Source organism: Triturus cristatus, chromosome 11 (genome assembly GCF_964204655.1).
Source record: "Triturus cristatus chromosome 11, aTriCri1.1, whole genome shotgun sequence".
Lineage (NCBI taxonomy): Eukaryota > Metazoa > Chordata > Amphibia > Caudata > Salamandridae > Triturus > Triturus cristatus.
In genome coordinates, this window is record NC_140594.1 from 56,674,577 (window position 1) to 56,697,106 (window position 22,530).

General features: G+C 45.9%; 1 protein-coding gene across 13 annotated transcripts in view; it reads right to left on the bottom strand.

The window, feature by feature from the left end:
• The window catches only part of GNB1L (G protein subunit beta 1 like), a 502,841-nt gene that overhangs the window by 215,643 nt on the left and 264,668 nt on the right, over positions 1-22,530 (bottom strand). For 4 of the 13 annotated variants that reach the window (XM_085633691.1, XM_085633682.1, XM_085633684.1 and 1 more), the window contains one exon: positions 6,999-7,125. The exons of the other annotated variants lie outside the window; for them this stretch is intronic. The gene's annotated coding sequence lies outside the window, so the exon portion shown is untranslated. The remainder of the gene's footprint in view (positions 1-6,998; positions 7,126-22,530) is intronic. 13 annotated transcript variants of the gene reach the window in all.

Consider the following 22,530-nt stretch of genomic DNA (forward strand, 5'->3'; position numbering starts at 1 on the left):
CCGGGAAAACAACTCCAAAAAACAGTCAGCTATGTTACGGGTGTTGGGGGTTCTTAGGGGGAATGCCTCTGGGAAGCGAGTAGCATAGTCCACTATCACTAAGACATACAAGTGGCCTTTTTTTGTTCGGGGTAGTGGCCCAATCAGGTCCATCCCCACCCTCTCAAAAGGTGTCCCTATCACTGGCAGAGGTTGTAAGGGGACGCCAACTGGCCTGTGAGTGTTTCTTTTCTGGCATATTACACAAGCCTGACAATAGGTTTTGATATCCTGGTATATCCCCGGCCAATAAAAATGTCTTAAAATAGACTGAGTCGTTTTTTCTGCCCCGGTGTGTCCTGCCAGGATGTGTGTATGTGAAAAGAACATTATTTGCTCCCTGAAGGATTTTGGGACCAATAGCTGTTGAGGGTCTGTCAGGGAGGCTTTTCGGTACAAGAGCCCGTCCATAATGAAAAACCTAGGATACCCCTGGGTGTCGGTGTCTGCAGTGCTATGTGCTTGTTCCCACGCGTTGTATAAGGTAGCGTCGTTGGCTTGGGCAAATTTAAAACTACGGTCCGTGAGCCACGGTTCTGGGGTTAACAAGGCTGACGAAGGTGGGGTCCGTTCCTCCCTAGGTGGCTGACTCTGCCCTGGCATGTTCAGTACCCGCTTGAACAGGTCTAAAAAGTCCGGGTTGTCGGTGCCGATAATGAGGTCCTCTGGGAGGTTATCTAAGACCCCTACTTTTATATGGGTTTTAATCCCCCTCCCACCGTGTACCAATGGAATGACCGCTACGGGGTACGGCTTCACATCTCCATGAACACACCTGATGTATACAGAGGACTCGGGGACTAATTGTTCTAGCAATACCCAGCACCCTTGTACCACCGACTGCTTACATCCTGAATCTAGTAGGGCTTTCAGGGTTTTCCCATTTACCTGTACATTCACATGGAACGCTGTCCCCATCTCCGCGGTGTACAGAATGGACTTAGGTATGTAACCCACTTCCATGGGCTCTTCCGTTGGTCTCTTTTTGTAGCATACACGGGCAATATGGCCCCACTCCCCGCACTCAAAGCACTGGGGCCCCTTTAATCCCGTCACTTCAAGTCTGGGTTGTCGGGGTTTCATCAGTTCTGGGGGCTTGATCTTTTTTTCTGCTCTGTAGGGGAGAGGGCGCGGCTTCTCCCCCTCCCATCCCACTCCTTTGGGTTGGGCTCGGGCAAAGGTGGCGGCCATCTCCACTGCTTGTTGTACCGTTAGTCGACTATGTTGCCGCAACCACCTTTGGGTATGGAATGGCAAGGCATCGAGATATTGCTCCAGGTAGATCTTTTCCATGATCTCCTCTTTCGTACTTACACCCGGAGTTAGCCATTTGTCGGCCGCCATCTTTAACCGGATGAAGAGCGTTTTAGGGTTTTCGCCTGGTCCTCCTTTCTCCCTCCTGAACCGGACCCTATACGCTTCCGCATCCAGGCCTAGGTGGTCCAGAATGACACCCTTAATAGTCCCGTACGGGGCGTCCCCAGTGGCATTCGCCACCTGATATGCAGACTGGGCTTCCCCTACCAGAAGAGGGGCTAGGAAAAATGGCCATTTATCCAACGGCCAGCTACACGCCCTGGCCACCCTCTCAAAGTTCGTAAGGAAGGCGTCTGGGTCTTCGCCAGGAATATATTTCTGTAAGGACAGTCCTGATGGAGTGGGGTGGCTAGGACCTCGAGGGTCACGTAGAGGGGTGGATTGGGGATCGGTTATGGCTTTCTGTAGTCCTTCCAGTTGGGCTGTGATTGTGTTTTTGAACACCTCCCTGTCCGCACTGGCGGAGGCCATCTGGCGCTCGACTGCCCATTCGAGCTTTTCCTGTCCTTTGATCATGTGCTGAATTACGACGTCCATCTTCACTGTACAGATGGAAGGGTCAGTGCCCGCATTCTCCACCACTGTGAGCGGTTGGGAAGAATAACGCAGCACACGGCGTTTGGTTAACGAAGGTTTTATTCTCAAGGGGAAAGTGGTGCGCTTGGTATCCAGTTTGCGATCCCAACCGGTCCCTAGGGGGGGTCTTGAGATAGTCTCTGTCCTTGGCCTCAGGGGATGGTTCCGCTTGCTTCTCTCTTGGGGAAGGATACACTCTTCTCCCGTGCGTGATGTTTCGCCAACTCCCAGCGGCAGCCGCCCCAACACAGGAAGAAACAAAGAACAAAGGCTGGGGTCAGTACGACGCTCACATTGACCTCTGGTCAAAGGGCCCGGGGAGGTGAAGGGGACACTCCGGTGCTCAGGTGAAATTAACTAAACCGTATCCAACTCGACCGGTGTGAGAACAAGAGAGGAAGTGCAAGTGAGGGGGGGGGGGGTGAACAAAAGAAGGTAGAGATAGTCGAGGCGGCGAGAAGCCCCGGTGTTACTTCGCAGCCTTCTCCCGCCTCCCGACCCAGCCCGTGAAACGGTCACGTACCTGGGTCAGCCACGCTCCTTCCTGGGCGCGGCTCGGCGATGCGTAGGTGCGGAGTACTCCTGTCTCCGACTTATCCTCCTTCGACGGCGTCCCTCTCGTCTCCTTGCTTCTCTCGTCTTCAGCTCTCCGCTCCACTGCTCCACTCGCTCTCACTTCTCCCGCTCCGGTGTAGCCACACACCACAGCTCGGTCTTCCTCCGTCTTTATTGGGTGTGCGAGTTCCTCGTCATCAAAAGGGGCGTGGTTACCAGAAGGAGATCCCCAGTTAAAGGGGTATACGTCCGTATCGGCGTCTCCTGCTGTTGTCGTCCACTTGTTTTCCTGTGAAGCACAAAAGATACTGTCCGTGATGTCTCGTGCCTCCCACCAGTCGGCCCCTTGTATATTGTTGCAGCGGCTCTCCTCGTGACAAGGTGGTATTTCACGCCCGCCTGAATCAGGATAGTGGTGAGGGGTTCCATGAAGCGGTTAAAAAGGTCTGGAGTGCGGATGGAGCCTGGTGGAACTCGTTGTGGAACTGGTGTAGGTTGTCAGAGACACCTGTTGATTTTTATTTGTTGAAAGGGTTGTTGTAGATGGGACGTAAACCGTCTCAAGACGGTGCGATTGATACCAGTGCGATCCTTAAGGGTCTCAAGTAAAGCTTACTGGTGAACTCTGTGAAGGCCGCCGACAGATTGAGAAGAAGTAAGAAGCAAGAGTCACCTTCATCTAAGGTTCTGAGAAGGTCATCTGATGTATTAAGCATAGCAGTTTGAGCTACACCTGATTACTAGGTGTTCTGGAGGGTGAATTTTTCCATGTGTTGGTTGACTTGGAACAAGACACATTTTTGATTGCTTTTGCTAGAAAAGGAAGGTTGGTGAATGGTCTGAAGTTTTTGAGGATTTTAGGATCCGCTCCAGGTTTTTTAAGAATGGGTGTGACTTGGCCTGGTTGGAGGGAGTCAGGGACGCAGCCCGACTAGAGAAAAGCATTGATGATTTGCACGCCGACTTTTGTAGCTGCTGTGTAGGTGTCTATCCATGACAAATCTAACGTTCTTTTACGACTCAACTGGGGCCGCGGAGAGCTGAGAGGGGCTGCAGCGTTCAGATGTTTCCACCACTTTAGGTGATCTTGTACCTTGTCCATCTCAGGTCTCTGTTGCCATCACACAGATGGATCTCTTTCCGGATCTTGCATCCTTGAATTTAGGGGCAGAGCCCAGAGTAGAGTACACTCCCAGACCAGGCATGGTCCCTCGTTTTAATGTGACCGGTGTGGCTTTTAATTGTACTCGCTGCTTGAAGGACGGTGAAACGAGGGTGGTCTTGGAGTGAAAAATTCCAGCGTTGGAGTCGCAGCACAGTCGGAGCCTCTTGGCTCTGAATGTGCTGCCGTTGACCCAATGCACACTCTGGGAAGCCTGAATATGAACGACTCTATAGAACAGCTTTGACAGCACAGTTTACCTAGTGGCTTGCTACCTGTGAGGGAACCGAAGTAGCTGCAAGATATGCCTAGGAGTATACAAACAGCAGACGCCCGCCACTACCACACTGGTCAAGCAAGGGACAAGTGCTAGTTTCTCCTCCATCAATTACCCAAACTCTTCACAGTGGGCACCAGCCTTGGGGTAGGGCCCATTGTAGATGGCCACATCTCTGCTGGCATAAGTCGAGATTCACGAGGTGAGTCCAACTATTCAACAGAACTACAAGACAACATCCAAGGTATCCATGAGAAGATGGCACTGGTGAGCACGGTAAGAAGCTTGCACTGGCGGGCAGTGTGGGGAGTCTGCACTGGCGGGCAGTGTGGGGAGTCTGCACTGGCGGGCAGTGTGGGGAGTCTGCACTGGTGGGCAGTGTGGGGAGTGAGTCTGCACTGGTGGGCAGTGTGGGGAGTCTGCACTGGTGGGCAGTGTGGGGAGTCTGCACTGGTGGGCAGTGTGGGGAGTCTGCACTGGTGAGCAGTGTGGGGAGTCTGCACTGGCGGGCAGCGTGGGGAGTCTGCACTGGCGGGCAGCGTGGGAAGCTTGCACTGGCGGGCAGCGTGGGAAGCTTGCACTGGCGGGCAGCGTGGGAAGTCTGCACTGGCGGGCAGCGTGGGAAGTCTGCACTGGCGGGCAGCGTGGGAAGTCTGCACTGGCGGGCAGCGTGGGAAGTCTGCACTGGCGGGCAGCGTGGGAAGTCTGCACTGGCGGGCAGTGTGGGAGGTTTGCACTGGTGGGCAGTGTGGGAAGCTTGCACTGGTGGGCAGTGTAAGAAACTTGCACTTGTGGGCAGTGTGAGAAGCTTGCACTGGTGGGCAGTGTGAAAAACTTGCACTTGTGGGCAGTGTGAGAAGCTTGCACTGGTGGGCACTGTATATCACTCTTGCTCAGCGAACTGTGTGAGAAGCTCACACTGATCAACGGAGTGAGAGACAGGATTAGTCACACCTGAGAAAGCATGAAAAGCTGCTAGCACTGGTGAGCAGTGTGAGAAGCGCTTCGAGGTCATTCAGTGCACTGTGTGCGCTATTTGAGAATGCTCACTATCTTCTGACATTACATGACCAAGTAACAGGCTGTTCAGGAGCAGAGGCCTCAGTGCGGACACCCTGGAACCAAGGAGAGCGATGATGACCCAGGCAGCCGAGGGGCTTCTAGGCGCAGACGCCTCATCTCCTTCCCTGTCACGTGCTCTGGCGGTGCTTCTCGGAGAGAGACTCTGGGACCAGTCGGACTGCTCTGAAGGAAAAATTAGCAAAAAGCAAAATATACATGTCGGGAGCACAAAAATGCTTGTACAGCCGAATGTAAAAATAAATAAATAAAGCCCCCGCCAGTATTCGTTAATGTGCAGTTCTGCAGCGCCGCATTGTGAAGCTGTCTCCCGTTCCTTCCTTGGGAAGGAATCAGCCAGGCCCTGTTTATTGACATTGCTGCTCTGCAGAAAGAGGCCACGAGTCGGGAATGGATGCTGGAGCCGGGTGGGCGAGATTGACGCCCGGGCCCTGGGGTGCCCCACACAGGATCGCGCTCTGTCCAGGAACCGCAAGCCGGGGAAAACAAATGTTCGCCCGCCTTCGTGTGAGCGCGTGTTCTGCTCAGGTGCCACAAGTGAGACTCGACTCTATCGGGAGAGGAGGCTCCAGATCCGGGCTTCAGATCCAGGTCCGAGCACTGGGGCCCCAGGCTCGAGCTCTGGGGCCCCAGGTCCGGGCTCTGGGGCCCCGGCTCCCAGATCCGATAACAGCTCTGGGCCCCAGACCCCGGCTCCAGGTCCAGGCCGCTTATCCGGCCTGGAGGTGCACTGCGGTTTCTGGACGGCTTTCCGGCATATGGCTCTTGTTGGCGCTTGGACCGTTCCAGTGACTGAGACAAATGCTATTAATCAGTATCTAAGAGGAACAGATTAGCGCGAACATTAATCATTCTAATATGTAAAAGCCATAAATTAACAAACATAAATCATTCTGATACTCCCAGCGTGCCGGCTGATCCCTCCTCTACTCTTGGTCCAAAGAGCCATCCATCCGCAGACCAGCTGGGCGACCCTGTCGGATGCCCTGCGAACGGCTGGGGCGGCGCGAACAGGGACCCTCCAAGATGGCATCTGAAAGAGCCTAAAGCCTGGCTGTGCAGAAGCGAAAAAGAGAAGATGGCAGCTTTGCTATTAAACAAATAAAACATAGAAACCCTATCACGTGTCCCCGCGCTCGCTTTTAACATGCCAGAATTAAGAGGCGTGAAAGCACAGCTGAAAGCGGCGATATGTTGGGGTTTCGTAAACAGGTTCACTTTGCAGATTAAGGCAAACGAAACACAGCTGGTTTTCCTTGAGAAGCCGTTCACAGTTTACACAAACTGCAAAGGAAGCTTGGAGGGTTAAAAAAGTACAACTACTGGTAGGTGGAAAACCGAGGTCCAGATAGCCTGGTTTTGAGATGCCAACGCATAGGCTGTGATGTCACGAGTGGGCATAGTTTTACCCTGAATGAATCTATCTAGAAAATGTTTAGGGCCAGCCTATAGTCACGGCCTGTTGGTACCGTCATCTGGATTAGTAACGCAATAGTTCATTCAGTACAAAAAGCATGTGTAGAGCCAAGAAGTTTAGTAGGGTATGAAGCACTTAAAACGAATGAAATGGGAGGCCCCGAGTCCCAGTGACACAACGAAGACATTGGTTATGGGAAGTAAATTGTGAAGAGACCGCTGCAAAAATAGACATTTTGTCCGGATGTCCCATGTGACACAATCCGCCAGTCCTGGCTTTTCAGCAAATGCCGCTCTGCATCCTGGGACCTGTAGTTCACTTTCATAAGTATAAGGAAGGTGCTGTGGGGGTAGAAAACCAAAGCTATAGAGAAACAGATACATAACGGGATAAAGTACATACTGCTTCCGTGATTCTGCGTCCCGCCCCCCCCCCCCTTTTAAGGTAATCTAGATAGTAAAGTAGTGCCGAGTTACTCAGCGGATGCACCTCCTGCAGACACAGGACAAGGGGGGTAGCCACAGCCTTTACCACAAAGCATTTTCTACGCATTACGTTTACAACGGTACACTTACCTCGTAAACGTCTTCACAACGCGTAATGCTTCAACGACCATCTTTACCACGCAAGCAATGTCATCACGGAACAACGTCTTCCTAATCCGAAAAAATGCGTCAGTCCGTTTTCAGTGTCGGCGGAGACCTGCGAAAAAGGCAAAAAAAAGAATAAAGGGGGCTTGGGGGGGTCTCCCCCCCAAAAAAAGAAAAAGCGGGGTAAAGGTAAAATCGAGGTAAAGGCAAAGAGTAGAAACATCATTCCGTTGTAACACATGCGTGGTAAAGGCATGCTTTGCAACAGAATGCGTAGTAACAACATATATTCGGACAAGGGTGCCTGCTGACACTACACTGCAGGGTCAGCGGCAGACAAGGCTGTGGATACCCCGACCTCACTAACACAGGGGCGAGGAAGGACCAACAGGGCACATGGCTGGAGGACTAGAGGGGCCGGCCCACCGTTCCCAGTTCGCACGTGGCTCGCTCTCCGACCCGCCCAAGCAATGTCCAGCACCAGTCCGGGACAGGAAGGAGGGAGCATAGGCTGCGGGTGCCCGACGCCCTTCCTAGGGTACGGGTTCGGGGAGCGGGTAAAAATAGTACAGCAATCAGCCGACGGACACGTCTCAAGAGTCAGCAATCTGTTCTTGGTCCATGCGCCACCGAAAAAAAAGAAAGTGACGCCCGGCACACACTGGCCAATTAGGAGGCAGCAAAGAATGACAATAGCCAATTAATTGGAAGTAATATGCGAGCTCCAAACCACATATTTATTAAAATAAAAACATTAAAAAACCTCAGAAGCGAGAGCACATGAATGCACTGTGCTAGGTGAATCTTCATAAAAAATATAATTTGGCATACAAAAAATATCGATAGTTAATAGTGGGGCGAGCCACACACTGATATATGTACACTGGTGCAATAGTCCACACCTACTCATAACCAACATAGGTCCAGATAGGGCTGGGTCCTTCCCAGACTAAGATAAACACAGAAAACGAAATGAATCCAATTTAAATTTCTTAGATAAAAGAATCCGCCCTGTTTGATTGCCTTTGCAGTCCCTGGATTTATATTGTAGACGCCCCAAGGAATCTTTTATGGAAATTACCAATGACACAATGTGTGGGCGTTAGAGCGCTCCGTCTCTAAAGCTATTTTATTTAAGGTTTTGTATAGCGCGAACATGACCCAAGCGGGTATCAGAGAGCTTTACATACGGGTTGTGGAAGACATAGTGTTGTATTGTATAGTATGAGCTGTCATGTAAGCAGGTGGCTGCTAAGCAACAGTAGCTTCTACTTCTGGAATGTGACAGAAGGCATCCAGGAGAGGAAAGCGGACGTTGTGGAAAAAGGCTCCTGCTAGAGGTTATTGTCTACATTGCTTAATAAACCTTTTTATCAATTACCTGAGTACTGTAATACTCAAAATATGGTGACGAGGATGGGATCCCCTAATGAAGAAAGAGGACTGTAGACATCGACGTTTCTCGAAGTTGTACGAAGTCGAGAAAATTTGCGGCACGTTTGGAATAAAAAATAAAAAAAAAAGAAGATTCCTTATGCAAGCGAAGACCTCTAGCAGTGATCGACGAGTTTTTCTGCCGTTTAAGTAAGATTTTACTTACATAACTGTCCGGTAGCTGATCCAGCGGTTGGAGGTGCGCGAGACTGCAGTGCGTGTTTTGAAGGAAGGCACGAGCAGTGGCGGCATCATTGAATACTCGCAACTCTGATGTGCGCGAGTCTGCAGTGCAGTCACGAAGAGAAGCACCAGCAGTGGCGACATCATTGTAGGCTCGCAACTCCAGTAAGCGTATCTAGGAGGAGCGCGTTAACCCCATGTCACTCTCGCAAGCTTAATTGTCATGCGCTAACCAACGTGACCCTACGCTCGAGGTCACGTAACGTGCCGCCATTTTGAATTCGGCTGCATTGTAACACAGCGCTACACTTGCCAACCATCAAATCAAGTTAATTGCCAACCAGGAAATAGATTTGAATAAATAAACAAACAATGGAAACAGCGGTGGCATTCACAACGTCAAGCGCTTTGGTTTGGGTTCCATTTAAGTTGAGTGAAGATCAGCTGACACAAAAAATTAAACATTTCATGCGCTATCCATCTGTATTTGGAAGCTACAATTAACCAACATCACCTCGCAATCACCGGTGATAGGCACACCACCTATCAATTCAGGTAAAATGACGTCTCAAGTCATCGCCCCACTCCAACATTTCTTCAAGAACCACGATCTCCTTGCAATCTTTGGGAAGACTGGAAAGAGTCTTTTATTACTTACTTGGAAGCAATTGGGGGTGAGGATTATGTTCATAAGAGAAAATTAGCTATTTTAAAACACCATTTAGGAGTAGAAGGCAGAAATGTACTGAAAACACTTCCCAAACCTAATTCTATATTAAGAAATGACAACACTGATTCCGATGACGAAGAGGACTCCTACGTGATAGCTTTAGCAATGTTAGAAGAAAACTATGGCAAAAAATTAAGCATTGTGGTTGAGAGACACAAATTATTTTCCTGTAAACAAGTACATGATGAAAAAATTGAACAATATGTCGCGGCCTTAAGAAGGTTAGCAACCACATGTAGGTTCAAAGATCCCAGGAAAGAAAACATTAGAGATCAAATGATTATCGCTACCAACAACAAGAAAATTCAAGAAAAATTGTTAGATTTGATTGACCCTACGCTAGAGAAGGCCATAGCAATTGCCAAACGCATTGAGAATACGTCATTGTATGTTAAAGAATTGACGGATTCTGAGTCCAAGGTTGACACCAATGCTACAAAAGTGTGTAGAATAAGTGATATAAACAAAAAAAGTATTGATACAGACGTCGTCAAAAGTGATAAAAAGAAAAACGTACTAAATTTTAACAAAATATGCTACAGGTGTGGCAGTAATAGACATTCATCCGACGCTAACCACTGTCCTGCAGCAAAAAGTAGATGTTATAAGTGCAAAAGAATTGGCCACTTTTCAAGAGTTTGTAAATCTTCCAACACGTTTCACTCAAAACCAGTCATAAATGTCATTAATGAAGATGTAGCTAATGAATCTGTTGACAGTGACATAGAAGTATACATGATTGACGAAGTTGATGATATTGGTTACGTTGAAAATTACAACCCTCCAAAATGTAACATTGGTATTGATGATAAGATACTACCCATGTGGGCAGATTCATGTTCCCCGTTTACCTTAATTAACAAACAGAATTGGATAGAGTTAGGTTAAAAAAAACTTCAAGTAACTGACGTCAGTCCAGTAGGATATTGTGGTCAGAAATTACCTGTCATGGGTTATTTTTTGCCGAAAATTGAGTTTCGAGGTAGAGAAACAATGGCTAAAATGTATGTTGTCGAAAAAGGTAAATCTTTGCTAGGTTGGAGAGAACAAAAAGCTCTGAATATTATTCTCAATCCTAATTACCCAATGCAGGTTCTTTTAACTGATACACATAACGATAGTGAATGGGTGTCAAAATATCCTAATCTTTTTAAAGAAGAACTTGGATGTTTGAGGAAATTCAGACATCGAATCATACTTAAAGATGGGGTTATACCAAAAGTACACAAAGTACGTAATGTTCCATTAGCGTTGAGGGAGCCTCTCAAACTTGAGTTAGATAGATTACGCAAAGAAGGCATCATAGAGCCGATCGAAGCCTCTGAGTGGCTTAGTCCAATTGTGATCGCACACAAATCTAATGGAAGTATCCGCATGTGTGTGGATTTAAGAGATTTAAATGATGGTATTTGGGTCGACCGCCACCCGCTTCCCCATATCAACGATATGTTAGCCTCTGTACATAATGGGAAATATTTTTCCACTCTGGATTTATCTAGTGCATATCATCAAATCCTACTGCAACCAGAATCTAAACACTTAACATCTTTCATCACTCCGGAAGGAGCATTTCAATTTATTCGTATGCCCTTTGGTCTCACATCAGCCTCAGCTGTTTTCCAAAGAGTGATGCAGGGAACATTAAAGGAAATTATTAATACTTTAGTATTTCAGGATGACATTCTGGTATGGGGAAAAGATGTAGCAGAACATGATAACGTTTTAAATACAGTATTAAAAAAACTGGAACAAGCGGGATTAAGCATTAGTTTAAAGAAATGCAAGTTCCGTCAAACTGAAGTGGATTATTTAGGCCACACCTTAACTCAAGAAGGGGTTAAACCCAGGCTTAAATTAGTGGCTGACTTGGAAAACGCACCTGTACCACAAAATAAAGATCAATTAAGATCTTTTCTAGGACTTGGTGATATTATTCTAGATTTATTTTTAACTTCTCTAATTGCGTATTTCCACTTCGTGACTTAATGAGAAAAAAAACAGCATACGAGTGGTCTGACAAGTGTCAACACGCTTTTGAGGAAGTAAAAAAAGCGATAGCCAATGCTATTTCCTTAAAACCTTTCAATGCTAATGATAAAAGCATAATTGTTACTGATGCTAGTGGGTATGGTTTGGGTGCAGTTCTGATGCAAATCCACGAGGGCAAGGAGAGAGTGATAGCCTTTGCATCAAGAACACTTAAGGGAGCTGAGAGCACCTACTCCACCATAGAAAAGGAGGCATTGGCGTGTTGGGGGGGGGGGGGGGGGGGGGGGAGTACAACATTTACGAATTTTGTGTGGGGTATTAAATTTGAACTCCATACAGTCCACAAACCCTTAGTTGACATTTTTTCCACTTCCGGTGCAGCTAGAGCCAGTCCACGCATTGCGAAAAGGAGTTATCGTCTACAGGAATACAATTTTAGCATCAAGTATGTACCAGGTGTACAAAATGTAAACGCAGATTGTTTATCACATCTTCCTGTTGAAGATGGTAGTGAATGTGATGCAGAAGTTGAGGAGTGGGTAGTAGCCAAGATTGGTGACGTTTGTCAAGCCATAGAAGAATCTGATTGGAGAAAAGCGATTCAAGAGGATGTTGAGTTAAAAAGAATAGTTGAGTGTCTTCCAATGAAGGAGGGATGGAAAGCACATAACAACTTATTAATTTTTAAGGAAGTCTGGTGTGAATTATCTGTAGTGAATGGCATTTTGAGAAGGAGCAATAAGCTGATAGTCCCCTCTTCCATGAGATCTAAGCTGTTGCATCTGATGCATGAAGGACATGGTGGTATGTCCGCCATGAAGAGGAAAGCCAGAGAAGACTTCTGGTGGCCTGGCATGGACAAACAGATTGAAAGATTTGTTAGAGGATGTGTAGCTTGCTCTCGTAGTGATAAAACACATGAAGTTCAAGAAACCCCCATCCACCAAGTGATATGGCCTAAACAGGCGTGGGAAAGGTTGGCTATGGATATTTGCGGCCCTTTCGAGATTCTTGGGGTTGGTTGTAAATTTGCCATTGTGTTAATGGATTATTTTTCCAAATGGCCGGAGGTGACCTTTGTGCGTGAAGTAAAATCTAATAATGTGATTGAGTTTTGTGAAGAGATTTTCCGAAGGGAAGGTTGTCCGGCGGAGATATTAACCGATAATGGCACTCAATTTACATCCAATGAGTTTAGTGAATTTCTCAAGAGATGGGGTGTAAAACATTAAAAACTCCGGTCTATCATCCAAGGGGAAACGGTTTAATTGAACGTTTTAACCGTGTCCTGGGTGAATGTGTACAGATGGCTGTGCATAATGAACTGGATTGGAAGGACTTGGTTAAAAAAATGCTGTGGAACCACGCCACATTCAGTTACGGGGGAAACTCCGTTTTGCTTGCTAAAGGGTAGAGTTCCTTGTTCCATTGTTGTTCCAGGGTGGATGGGCAGGTTTGGTAAAAAAACCTTTGATGACAGTGTTATTAGAACCAAAGTTGAGAATTATCAGAGTGCCTATGTACACAGACACAATGATAAATTGATAAAAAATCCTAAAATATTCACTACGGGAAAATTTGTAAGGGTAAAATTGGGAGCGATTCAACACAAAGGATGTTCCAAGTTTTCCAATCTAAAAGAAATTGTTTGTTAATGGTGATTTCATACAGTTGTCAGATGGAAAGTGGTGGAACACCAATCGTGTGTCCTTGTGTAATGATACTGAAGTGAGTGAATGGATGAGAATCACTTCAAATTCTGTTGGTCAAAGTGATTCAAAAGAGGTTCTAAGCAGGGGTGTGAAGACTTACCCATACTCGCAACCTAAGGTCAGAGAACACAGTACACGTTTCAGATCATTACCCAAGAAACTGCATGATTATATTTGCAACTAGTTCACAAATGTGTTTTCTTCGGTATAAATTCTTTTGATGATTGTAGTTATATTTATGAATTATTGTGTATTTATTTTCTAAAGAAAGGGGATATGTTGTATTGTATAGTATGAGCTGTCATGTAAGCAGGTGGCTGCTAAGCAACAGAAGCTTCTACTTCTGGAATGTGACAGAAGGCATCCAGGAGAGGAATGCGGACGTTGTGGAGAAAGGCTCCTGCTAGATGTTATTGTCTACATTGCTTAATAAACCTCTTTATCAATTACCTGAGTACTGTAATACTCAAAACATAGGTAGATAGTTGCGGGAGAAAAGTAAAGCAATATACATCAGGAACAAAAATGACATAATGGCGGGCGACACTCAGTAGTAACAAATGTTAGGTAGTAGCTAAAACAGCTAAACAAGATCGGAGGCAAAAGGAGAAAAGCTTCCAGTTCAGCGCAGTGTTCCTTAGTAGAGCTTTAACTTCCTTTTTGAAGGCAAATTGTTGTGGTTGAATACTACCACTTTAAATAGAATCCTTTGTAGGTTACCTAGTAATGTGAATATTCCATTTGGAATATAGAGTCTGCCAGAGTCAGTTGTGAGCTGACCTGCGTTCGGACTGGTGGTCTTTACCTTTCATCTAATAAAGACTACTTGAACTACCAACGTTGTGAAGAACCCATTAATATCATATCTTAACATTGGCGACGAGGATGGGAGACAGGTATTCAAGGATTGACCACCAGTCTTTAAAGAAACCCACAGATTTGAATTCCTGAGCTGACGGAGTTACAACATTGAAGGAACATTTGGTTTACAAGGAAAAACAAATTCGCAAGGAAACTGTAAGTGAAACTTTTTCTTTGAAATGGGAATATACGGAGAGAGAATATACAAAATCGGATGTTTCATGAGTAACCGTTACCTGCATTATTCAAATGCCTCTCGTGATCACCGGATCCGCGCTGTCCTGGGGGAGCGTGCATGCTGTTCAGCGGCTTCTGTGACGTGCGGAGGTGAGACACGACGTAATTCAACTCTCTCATCTCAGCTCTCTCGGAGTGTTCCCTGACGTGTGGAGGTGCAACACGACCTTTTGAATTATTTCATCAATACGGAACTTCCGGGGCATATTGTGTCCATGCGCGGTGACGCGCACACCCTGAGTTTTGCTCCTACAGCTGTGTGCTCCACTACTCCTTTGCACATGCGCGGTGACGCGCACGCCGATTTACGATTTTGCTCATACAACGAGCACGAAGGAGTGCAGTGAAGCCCAGTAAGGGGAGGAGAAACACTGCAAAGAGCGGAGCAACGTAGTGAGACACACATTTAGTTCATTAGTTGAGTGCATACCTTGGAGACGTGCGGTGATGTGCACACCTTTGTGGACCTGTAATTTCTAACCTTTTAATGTGCCATTGATTAGTGGTGTATGCAGATTTTACACCTTATTTGTGGTTGATAATTTACTTTTTTGCACATACTCAATATGTCATCCTCTAACATGTCCCAACCTCCACAGTTCCTTTCAGAGAAAGGTGACCCTACTCTCCCTTGGAGTAGGTGGAAGCTGTTATTTGACTCATATTTGTTGGCCATTGGTGGGGAGAAATTCTCTGCGCTTAGGAAACAGGCAATTCTTTTACACAATCTGGGAATTGAGGGTAGACATGTCTATGAAAGCCTGGATGAGATTGTTTTGGGGCGAGGTGAAGGTGAACCTGAGAATGTTTATGATATGTCAGTAATGATGTTAGAGAGGCATTTTGGGGCTAGAATAAATGTTGTCTTAGAACGACAAATTCTTTACGAGGGTGCAAGGTAAATTGTACATGTAATTTTGAGCAACTCACAGATTCTTTAATAAGGGATCAGATTGTGAGATGTACTAATGATGTGAAAGTTCAGCAAAAACTTTTAGCTAAAAATCCTGATCTCAAAGAGACATTAGCTATTGTGGAAAGCTTAGAAAACACGAATATGTGGGTGCGTGAGATGAAGGATGTTAAGAGTGACGCAGTGTCTAAGGAAGAAGTAGCTGTCAATGAAATAAAAAAAAATGATGACAACAAAAAAAATGAAGAAAATAATGCTTGCGATAAGGTTGGTGATGTCAAGAGACAAAACAGTGCAGAGACACGTAAGAAATCTGGCAATAGTGAGTACCAAAATACAGGCCGTTTCCCAAATGGTTTCAAATGCTTTAGGTGTGGTAGTGAAGGACATCTATCGAATAGTCAGAGTTGTTTTGCAAGATTTGCAATGTGTAAAAGCTGTGGCAAAAAGGGACACTATGCTCGCATGTGTCGTTGTGTTAAAACTCAAGTGGTACATTGTGTGGAAGAACAAGGAAATTTTATGTTAAGTGTTAAAGAAGAAAATGGTGCAGTGGATGGTGATGCCTTGGAGATGCCTGTCTGTGACATTATGGTTGGAGGGAAAAAGTTGCCGGTTTTAGATGACTCTGGGTCTCCTTATACGATGGTTGGAGATAAGAATGGGGAGATATTGTTTGACAAGGAGAATTTAGAGCTTTCCCCACCTGACATTAATCCAGTGGGTTATGGGGGCAAAAAGATTGACGTTCTAGGGTACGTAGTGATGAAAATTCAATTTAAGGACAGAGAAACTGTTGGTAAAATTGTATGTGGCCAGAAGGGGAGATAACTTGTTGGGGTGGAGACATCAGAGAGATATGGGTATCACTCTGAATCCCAATTCGCCTGAGAAAGTGTTATTACCGTCTACCTGTCAGTCTGCTGATGACATTTGTGCAGAATTCCCTACAGTTTTCAGTGACAATTTGGGTTTGTTGAAGAGTTTTGAACACAAGATTATTCTGAAGCACGGAGCTCAACCTTCTGTCTCTAAAGTGAGGAGAGTGCCACATTTAATGATGGAGCCTTTAGAGCATGAAATCAAAAAGCTCCTTCAAGCTGGTGTCATCGAGGAGATAGAGAACTCGGAATGGTTGGCTCCAGTGGTTTTAGTGCCCAAAGATGGTGGAAAGAGCGTTAGGATGTGTGTGGACCTGAGGGAACTTAATAAACACATCTGGGTGGAAAGACAACCCCTACCAAATATTTCAGAGACTCTGGCACTAATAAAAGATGCAAAATCTTTCAGTGTGATGGATTTATCGTCAGCTTACCACCAAGTGAAGCTCCATCCGGAGTCAAAGCATCTGACTTCGTTTGTCACACCCATGGGAGCTTACAGATTTATCCGCATGCCTTTTGGTTTGGCCTCGGGAGCTGGTTGTTTTCAGAGGGTCGTGTGTAAAGTTCTGGAAGGATTACAGAAAGTTTTGGTTTTTCAAGATGACATGTTAATTTATGGGTGTGATAAGAAGGAACATGATAAGCATTTGCAGGAGGTTCTTTCTCGTTTGCAAAGTTCAGGACTTGTAATCAAGAAAGAAAAATGTAAATTTTGTGTAACCTCTGTAAATTATCTGGGGCATACGATTTCAGGTGAAGGAATTAGTCCACAGTTAGATCTAGCTGATAGTGTAGTTAAAGCACCTGTACCTTCAGATAAGGATCAAGTTCGATCCTTTTTGGGGCTTGCTGAATTTTGCTCCAAATTTGTTCCGAATTTTGCTAGCTTTTCTCTACTGTTGAGATCATTGTTAAAAAAAAAATGCTAGTTTTGAATGGTCGCAAGAGTGTGCAATGTCTTTTAACAGCATTAAGAAGATCATTGGCAAAATGCCCACACTCGGGCATTTTGATGCTTGTAAAAAGACAATATTGACTACAGATGCAAGTATGAGGGGTCTAGGAGCGGTATTGTCTCAAGTTGTGGATGGAGAAACGAAAATTATAGCATTTGCTTCACGATCCTTGAGAGGTGCTGAGGAGATATATTCTGTTGTAGAGCGTGAGGCTTTGGCAGTATATTGGGCCATCCGTCATTTTAAGTTTTTCTTATGGGGTATACCCATATTGGTTAAAACAGATCATCGACCGCTTTGTCAGATATTTTCTTGTAGAGAGGCTGAAACATCTCCTCGCATCAAAAGATGGATGGAGGGTTTAACGGAGTTTAACTTTAGAGTTGAATATGTTCAGGGTTCCAAAAATTTACCAGCTGATTGTTTGTCTAGGATGCCATTAGATGTTGTTGGAGATGGAGTTGAAGATTCTTTGGTAGCATGGGTTTGTGAGTCTGCTGTTCATGCAGATGAATGAGATCAAGCTTGTCGAGAAGATAAGGAATGGGATGTACTTAAAGATTGCATTGTCAAGGGTTGGCCTTCAGATCAAGAGGTGTCAGACACTTACAGATCTTTCTTGCACGTGAAAGATGAGTTGTGTATAATTGACGAGAAATTACTCAGAGGTTAGAGAGTGATACCCCCTCGTAGTCTTTGGAGTAAATTAATTAACTTGGCACATGAAGGAAATTTGGGAAGAAATCTGACCAAGGCTAGGGTTTGTGAATGGTATTGGTGGCCTGGTATGGATCATCAGGTGGAGGAAGTTGTTAAGGATTGTTGGGAGTGCTCCAATAATGATAAAAGCAGGAAAACGTATGTAGCTCCTCTTTCTCCTGTGGAGATTCCCACTGAGCCTTGGGTTAAGTTGGGTTTAGATATTGCTGGACCTTTTGATCTTTTACGACAAGATGAGCGTTATGTACTATTGTTGGTAGATTATACTTCCAAATGGGTTGTAACCAAATGTGTGCCCATGGTCAATACTCGGACTGTGATTGAATTTCTTACAGAAGAATTTTCTAGGGAAGGAATTCCCAAGTATTTCATTACTGATAATGGGGTACAATTTGTTTCTCAAGAGATGGGGGGTTTTCTTGATGATTTGTCCATCAAACATTTTAAAACTGCATTGTACATACCACAAGCTAATGGTCTAGCAGAAAGCATGAACAAAATTGTGAAGAATTGTGTTCAGAGAGCTTTGCATACCCAATCTTCTGTAAAAATCCTTGCTCAGGGAGACATTTTGGGCTCATCGTAATACTCCAAATAATGTAACTTTGTTGTCACCTTTTTCAATAATGAGAGGGAGAAAACCTCATGATAAATTGAATCCAGCTTGGATGAAGAGGAGTGTGCGTTTGTGCCAATCTACAGAGAGAACACGGTGTAGAAGATTAATTCATCAAGGGAGGTATAAAGGTAGATTTGATGGGAAAAATAGAGTTTGTGAGAAAAAATGGTCTGTTGGAGATAGAGTCCTGGTCAGAAGACCAGGATTGATAAAAAAAAGGGGCTTTCCAGGTTTATGGGTGCATTTTTGATTGTGGAAGTGAGGAAGAATGTTGTACGTCTTAATACAGGGAAAGTTTGGACCATGTCCAGGTTGGTCAAGTGGAATGGAGATAGAGCCAGATTTTGTAGGACTGCTTTTAGGCATCCTTGCGTACCAAGTGACCAGGCTTCTAGTTCGGTTGCCCAACCTGATAATGAATGTGGGGAAATTTGTTCTGGGGGACACACTTCTAGAAGGGCAAAGTTTCCTCCTGTTTGGTATCGTGATTATCTCATGATGTAGCACTCACGTTGATAGGACATGTTTATAGGCTGAACTTTCTTTGTTTTTAAGTATTCATATGAATTCTTTTGATGTTAGCTGGTATGTAATATGGATAACTGTTTTATTAATTCAGTGCTTGTGTATGTTTTACTGTTTTTATTATTGTATTTGATTTCCTTTCATGGGAGGGAGATGTGTTGTGGTTGAATACTACCACTTTAAATAGAATCCTTTTGTAGGTTACCTAGTAATGTGAATATTCCATTTGGAATATAGAGTCTGCCAGAGTCAGTTGTGAGCTGACCTGCGTTCGGACTGGTGGTCTTTACCTTTCATCTAATAAAGACTACTTGAACTACCAACGTTGTGAAGAACCCATTAATATCATATCTTAACACAAATGTTGAGGGAGTCAGTCTTGTTTCCACGGGTAGGGGGTTCCAGATTTTCGGGAGAATGCCAGAGACTGTACGATTGTAGGTTTTCATTTTTTTCATTTCTTCGGTTTAAGCAGCATTGTGCTGGTGCTCCTTGAGGGCCGGGTGCCACCAGAAAGGTCGAGCTTATTTGCCAGGTAGAGAGGAGTGTTGAAGTGTAGTGCTCTATGGGTCATACATGCAATTTTTAACTAGACCCTTGCCTCAAATGGAAGCCAGTTGAGCGATTTCAGGTCCGGCGAGATGTGGTTGGTTTTCTTGGAACCAGTGATGAGTCTAGTCGCAGCATTCAGAGATGCTCTGAGGGGGGCTAAACTGAGTTTCGGAAGTCCGCATAGAATAGCACTGCTGTATTCTAGTCTAGAGAGGACTAGTGCTTGCACCGCCGATCTGAAGTCATCTTGGGGAAGGTAGGGTTTGAGTTTTCTTAGGATGCTCAGTTGGAAATTCGCTCCTTTGGTAGATGCTCTGATGTGATCTTGCATGTTTAGGTTCTTATCTAGCACAACTCCAAGTGATTTAGCGGAATCAATGATATGTGGTGTGCAGTTGAGAGCGGTGAGGTTACTTAGATATTTCACAACAGTGGGGGTTTGCCTAGTGGGTGAAATGAGGAGGAATTCCGTTTTAAGGGCGTTTAGTTTGAGGTGGTTGGAGGTTGCCAATTTAGGGTTTTTTAGCAGGGTTCCGTTGAGTGACTTGATATCTACGGGGAGGATATTTTCATGTACAGTTGGGTGTCATCCGCATACATGTGATATTGGATGTTGGATGCTTTGAGCATTATACTCAGTGGTTTAATGAAAAGGTTAAAGAGCGTGGGGGAGAGTGAGGACCCTTGGGGGACACCCAGAGCGCAGGGACTGGAGTTGGATAGAGCTTGATTGGATTTGATTCTTTGCATTCTGTTGTTGAGAAAAGAGACAAACCATTTTAGCACCGTGCCTGAGAGCCCCATCCTGCATTCCAGGAGGTTAGGTAGATTGTCGTGTTTGACAGTGTAAAATGCAGAGAGATCGAGTAGTATTAGTAGGCAAGCTTCATTCTGGTCAAGCAAAGTGAGCGCGTCGTCCACTATATGAGTGATGGCCGTTTCAGTGCTGTGGCCAGTGCGGAAGCCCGATTGGAATTGGTTGAGAAGTTGGAATTGCTCAAGGTGTTTGCGCAGTTGTTCTTGTACACATTTCTCAAGGAGTTTTGCCAGGGTAGGGATGTTTGTGATTGGTCGGGAGTTATTCAGGTCTTCACGGTCCGCCGTGGGGTTTTTGAGAATAGAGAGCACTAGGCCCGCCTTCAGGCAGTCCGAGATCTCACCTTGAAGAAGGGAGGCGTTGATGATCTTGGACCAGAGGGGGACTAGTGATCCTATCATTTCTTTAAAAAAGTTGGGGGGAAGGGGGTCATAGACGTGATTTGAGGGTTTCAGGGTGGAGAGTATGTTGAGGATGGCAGTGTCATTGAGGGGTGTGAATTGACTCCAAGAGGCATTGTTTTTGGGGGAGAGACAGGGCGGCGTGGAAGGGGGCATGGATAATGAGGAGTCAGGAGAGGTGCTATGTAAGTTCAGTTTGACTGACCCACAAATGTTTTTACTGGTGCAAAGCTATTCTGCTATTCACAAAACATGGTTTACACTCATAAAGAGATTTACTTTGGTGCAGTAGTACCCGTGTATGGGGTAATACTAAGTGGTAACAAACCCCTCCAAGGCCTGGAGAGTTTGTGCACATTCTTTCTCTAAGCCCGGTCACAACCTCGAAAGGATCAGAGACTTACGCCTGTTAAGGGCAGGAGTAAACCTTTTTACAATATTCGAGTGGGCAACAAATACCATCGATCTTAGTGGGGCCACAGAGGGATGGGATTTCTCCGAAGGCAAATCTATTCTCCCGTGCGAGAATCAAAATAAAAATGTCTTCGCGATAATGGAACGAGTTATTACATGCACAAATGTACAACAGGTACAATTAATTACATGCAAGTGCAATAGCTACAAGTCAATGTGAGTGTAATATGTACACGCGGTACATGTAATTATATGCAAGTGCAATAGGTACACGTGGTACATGTAATTATAGTTCACAACAGATATATTGTCAGTCAATAACGAACCCAGAGAAAGCAGACGTCCAAAGCTAACCAAAAACACAATTAATGCCCGTGTTTAGTCGTAACAGGTCAACTTGAGAAGCTAAGGGCAACGTATACCTGGAGAGAGCCCTGCGCAAGGTGCAGCAGTGCTAGGGAGAGAGGGGGAGAGAGAGAGGGGAAGAGAGGGGGAGAGAGAGAGGGAGAGAGAAGGGGGGAAAGAAGGAAAGGAAGAGGAATAAAAAGAAGAGGCAGAAGGGGTGCGATGGGGAGAGAAGAAAAAGAGAAATTAAAGGAGAGAGAGCGCTGCAAAGGCAGAATTAGAGATCATGCCTGTCTGTCTTGTGTTTCACGGCTACACAGCCAGAGGTGTGGCCTGGTTGTGAAGCGGTCAAGTGCAACTGAAAGAGACCAGCCCTCTAATCGTGGATTTTACTGATAACGCAACGTGTGATGTTGGGGGATTGTCTCTCTGCACATCTGTTCAGCAGCCGCGTACAAACGGGGTATCCCCCAGAACAAGGACATTTGCACCACAGGCCACCAATTGCCTTTACCCCGTTATCTACTTCTTTGCTTGAACACTCCACTGCCTCACCTGGAGCAACCCCAGTTGTCAATGGTTGGGCGGGGGCCGCTTGACCCCCGTGGAAGGGGCGTGCTCGCATCCTTTTCTTGCGCTTTGCCCAAGACGGGCACTTGTTTATTCAATTCACTGAGCACACTTCCTGTGCCCGTAGGTGACACCCACGGCGCTACCGTCGCGCTGCTACCTGGGTTCCCCAATGCCGGTGCGCCTAATTGTGCCAAAAGAGTTGCCACAGTCGCCAATATAGCAGCTGTGGCTGCTTGCCCCCTCTCCACTGCTGCTCAAGGTTGTCCTGGGGCAGGGGGCACTACCCTACTCGTTGTCCCCCCTATGCGGGATTGGGGCTACCACTGGCACTACCTCCGGTACTATCATGATTGGGGGAGCAGGTGCTGGCATCAATGCCTTCAAAACCCCCCTAATCTCCGCCAAGATTGTGCTCACCTCATCCCGCCCTTCTACTAGTGGTGCACTGACTGCCTGCGGGGGTACCTCAGGCGGACGTGGAGGAGCCATGTTGGGAACCCGTTATTGCCTGTACACAGGGTAACGGGAGCGCGAGTCTAGGAGCATTGGCGCTGGGGGCCCTGCGGGCAGAGGTAGCACTGGTTACGGCAGGTTGGGAACTGGCTCAATAGGCAGCGGGAGTACCGGCTGCAGAGGCATTACAGGAGAAGCA